Here is a 4,852-nt window from a genome sequence, read left to right on the forward strand (position 1 = left end):
AGCTTATGGGATTATTCGGTTTTGCGAAATCGACATAGTACATACTCCTCCGTAAACACAGAGACCAAGGAGAAGGTTGCAATTAAAAAAATTAACAATGTCTTTGATAGATTGATGCCTGAAAATTTTGCGCGAGTTGAAGCTTTTCATACTTGTGTGTCACTAGAATGTCATACTTGTGTGTCACTAGAATGTCATTACCTTGAAGGACATCATGGTGCCATCACAAAGAAAGAATTTTAGGGATCTTTATCTTGTTTATGAACTCATGGACATTGATCTCCATCATGTTATAAAATCACATCATTCATTTTCTAATGATCATGTTCAGTATTTTTTCTATCAGATATGGATCTTTAAATAAATTTTTTGAATGACTTTTGTATATATCACTCTCTATATATTTTACTTATCTTACGCTAAAGTTTAATTTTGCGTATATATTCCAACTTTATTACGCATAAATGGTTTTTTTTTTTTTATGTAAAGTGTAATATTGCAGTTATATAAATGTAAAAATAGAGTTTATTTTAAGTTGTTTATATTTTGTTCTCTTTTATTTGATGAAACTAATGATAAATTTGTTTCAGTTATTTAAATCTCTACTATAAAATATTGCATATTTTAAATTATATCTTAAATGGTTTGGATCAAACTAATCCACTTAATCAGAATTTAAAATTGAAAGTACATAAATGCTATTATTTTTTTTCTATTTTTGAATGTTTAGCAGTTTAGATTGTAGATGACTATTTTCATTTATTATAATAGTAAATCTTTTAAATTTTGATATATATTTTTTTTCATTAAATTCAAGTTTTTCTTGGAATGTCGCCCAATCCCTATGAATTTACATATCTAACCCCTAAACTCTACTTTTTAACATTTATACCACTCATATCTTTCATAACACATGAAAAAAAAACCTTTTTATGTTTACTTATAAAAGGTGGAAACACATTTTTTTATTCATATGTAATATAAAATATATGTAAAAATTAAAATTTATGAGTGGCATGTAAATCTACATTTTTTTCCTCTTTTCAGCACGCAATTTTTACATTCATATCACCTATGTATGCATAAAAATAGGTATATAGGTATTAGATATGTGAATGAATGTATTGGTCGGTGAATGACTGCACCTTACCCTTCTTTTCTTATGTGAGCGTTGTTGACTTGTTAACTCTATACCCTTCTTTTCTTATGTGAGGGTTGTTGACTTGTCAATTATTTTCTCCTGCTTTTTGACAAGTTGTATCCTGGTTTTCTTAATCTGTTTAGGCACTGAAGTTGTTAACCCATTACCACTAATTAATTAGTGTGTTAGCTGTTATGTTATGGTAATGGGATATTAATTAGGCTAAAGTTGTATTAATTATGTCATGTAGATATTAATGAAATTAAAATTTGACTAATTAGTGTCATAATTAGTATGATTAAGGGTGATATTAAAAATAATCAGGCATTCTCATCATTATGCAGCTGTTGAAAGGATTGAACTACATACACTCGGCAAACATTCTTCACAGAGACTTGAAGCCCGGGAACATCCTCGTCAACACCAACTGCGACCTGAAGATTTGCGACTTCGACCTCGCTCGCTCCAGCTCCAGAGACAACCAATTCATGACCGAATATGTCGTCACCCGTTGGTACAGAGCCCCGAAACTCCTCCTCTGCTGCGAGAAATATGAAACATCGATCGACGTCTGATCGGTCGGCTGCATCTTCGCCGAACTTCTCGGTCGGAAACCCATCTTCCCCGGCACCGAATGTCTCGACCAACTCAAACTCATAATCCAAGTCCTCGGCACCATGAGTGATGCTAATCTCGAGTTCATCGACAACCCTAGAGCTCGTCGATTCATTAATTCTCTGTCATACTCTCCCAGAATCCCTCTATCTTCTCGTTACCCCAACGCAAATCCACTGGCACTCGATCTCTTGAGCAGACTCTTGGTTTTCGATCCCACGCGGAGAATAGGCGTCGTGGAGGCGTTGGAACACCAGTACTTGTCGGATCTCTTCGATCCGAATGCCGACCCGCCGGCTGAGGTTCCCGTGGAGCTTAATGTTGAAGAAGATCTTGGATAAGAGATTAGAAAATTGATGTGGGAGGAGATGTTTTACTACCACCCTTTACATTCTTGTTCGGGGGACTCTCAGTAAGCAATTAATGTTTTAATTAATTAATTCTATAAGTTGAGTTTAGGAGTGTTGTGTCGAGAAAAACTGATTTTAGTTTGTATTTTAGTTACTGTTGTTTGATTGATTTGTGGGTTGTATATAGATGTGCGTTTGAAAATGTGTTTAATGTGACTTTGGGGAAGATTTAAACATCAGTGAAAATTTTGTTGGGTTTTATGTAGGATGCTTTGAAGACATTGTGGTTTTAATATTTTTTATGAATATTTGTCATATATATATATATATATATAGGGGCTTTTTACAAAAATAACACTTACCTAACTTTTTAAAGTTGTGTGAGTTTGTGCGTATATATTAGAAATAAACTTGTTGAAAATTTTATATGTTGAAAATGTTAGAAAATCATGTTTAAACATTATAACACAAATTCTAAAAATACATAATAGCCAAGATCTTTAAATTTATGATTTTTACATATTCATAATAAAGTAACACGTACTTGTATTCATGATAATAAAATTTTATGTTGAAGAAATTTGGTCTTAAAGATATGGAGTTTCTCTCTCTAATCTCTTGAAACTTTCTATACTTTCTGATTGAGGGAAATGTACGGGGTGTGTTAGGAAGAGAGAAGACTCATTCTCTAAATCATGTTCTATTTAACCACCATCCATCAAGGGAGTTACAAACCAATATAATTTATGATAATTTAATAAATCAATTATTTTTTTATAATTAAAATTAATGACATAAGTCAATAACTCTTATTCATTTAAAGGATTATATGAGTTATAAAATTAATATCATAAATTATGACATAAATTATGAGTTAAGATGATTAATAACTTAAATTATCATGAGTTAAAAAAATAAATATCATAAATTATTTTAAATTATGACATAAGTTATGAGTTAAAAAAATTAATAACTTAAGTTCTCAAAATAAATATCATAAGTTTTCATAAGTTATGACATAAGTTATGAGTTATATAAATAAATTAAGTTATCAAAATAAATCTCATACGTTATTAAAATAAATGTGAGTCATAAATAAAAAATATAACAGAAAAATCATATGTTGGGTAAAACATACCCTGCATGTATCGATAGATGAAGAATGAAGGATTGAGATTAATTTGGTTGATTAGTAATCTGAGATGTTAATTATTTATAAATATGTAAAAATACCTATATATGTTATGAATCAAACCCCAAGCAAAAAAATATTGAAAATGATAAGAGAAGAAGAGTAAAAGAAATTTAGCTTCTAAATACAGTTTGTGTGAGTTTAAGAGTTGTATTTTGTGATTTTGAGTTTATTGAAGTGGTTTCAAAGCGATGATAGTTTGAGGAATGATTCTTTCCAAGTTTTCACGCTTACCAAAATAAAAATTGGAGCATCAAGATTAAGACTCTATTAGGAGCACAAAATGCATGGGATATTATCCCAAACTAAAATAGAAGCATTAAAATATTTTAGCAAGATGAACGAGAAGAATTTCTATCTCACCTTTCAAGCGGTGGATGAAGATGAAGATAAATTTCTTTTACTCTGCATCTCTTTTCTTTTACATAAAAAAATACTAAAACACTAAAATCACAATGTCTTCATAGCATCCTATATAAAAGCCAACAAAACTTTCACGGATGTTTAAAGCCACCCCCAGAGCCACATTAAACACATTTTCAAACACACATTTATATACAACCCACAAATCAACCAAACAACAGTAACTAAAAAGCAAACTAAAATCGATTTTTCTCAACACAACACTCCTAAACTCAACTTCTAGAACTAATTAATTAAAATCATTAATTGCTTACTGAGAGTCCTCCGAACAAGAATCTAAAGGTTGGTAGTAAAGCATCTCCTCCCACAACAATTCTCTGATCTCTTCTTCTCCTAGATCTTCATCAAGATTAAGATCCACAGGAACCTCCGCCGGCGGGTCGGTATTCGGATCGAAGAGATCCGACAAGTACGGGTGTTCCAACGCCTCCGCGACGCTTATTCTCCGCGTGGGATCGAAAACCAGGAGTCTGCTCAAGAGATCGAGAGCCAATGGATTTGCGTTGGGGTAACGAGAAGATAGAGTGATTCTGGGAGAGTATGGCAGAGAATTAATGAATTGACGAGCTCTAGGTTGTCGATGAACCCGATATCAGCATCGCTCATGGTGCCGAGGACTTGGATTATGAGTTTGAGTTGGTCAAGGCATTCGGTGCCGGGGAAGATGGGTTTCCGGCCGAGAAGATCGGCGAAGATGCAGCTGACCAACCAGACGTCGATTGATGTTCCGTATTTCTAGCAGCAGAGGAGTTCTGGGGTTCTGTACCAAAGGGTGACGACGTATTCGGTCATGAATTGGTTGTCTCTAGAGCTGGAGCGAGGAGCTAGAGCGAGGGAGGCCGAAGTCGTTGATCTTCAAGTCGCAGTTGGCGTTGACCAGGAGGTTCCCGGGCTTCAAGTCTCTGTGAAGAATGTTTGTAGAGCTGGAGCGAGGGAGGCCGAAGTCGCTGATCTTCAAGTCGCAGTTGGCGTTGACCGGGAGGTTCCCGGGCTTCAAGTCTCTATGAAGAATGTTTGTTGAGTGTATGTACTTCAATCCTCTCAACAGCTGTATAATGATGAGAATGCGTGATTATTCTTAATATCACCCTTAATCGTACTAATTATGACACTAATTGATCAAATTTTAAT

At 33.7% G+C, this 4,852-nt stretch overlaps 2 pseudogenes; one reads left to right on the forward strand and one right to left on the reverse strand.

Annotated features, from left to right (window-relative positions):
* The first annotated feature begins 1,277 nt into the window (after positions 1-1,277).
* LOC110035655 lies at positions 1,278-2,402 on the forward strand (annotated as a pseudogene).
* A 1,313-nt stretch (positions 2,403-3,715) lies between these two features.
* LOC110035656 lies at positions 3,716-4,536 on the reverse strand (annotated as a pseudogene).
* Positions 4,537-4,852: the final 316 nt, after the last annotated feature.

The sequence above is a fragment of the Phalaenopsis equestris genome, unplaced genomic scaffold, assembly GCF_001263595.1.
Source record: "Phalaenopsis equestris unplaced genomic scaffold, ASM126359v1 Scaffold198854, whole genome shotgun sequence".
NCBI classification, from domain to species: Eukaryota; Viridiplantae; Streptophyta; class Magnoliopsida; order Asparagales; family Orchidaceae; genus Phalaenopsis; species Phalaenopsis equestris.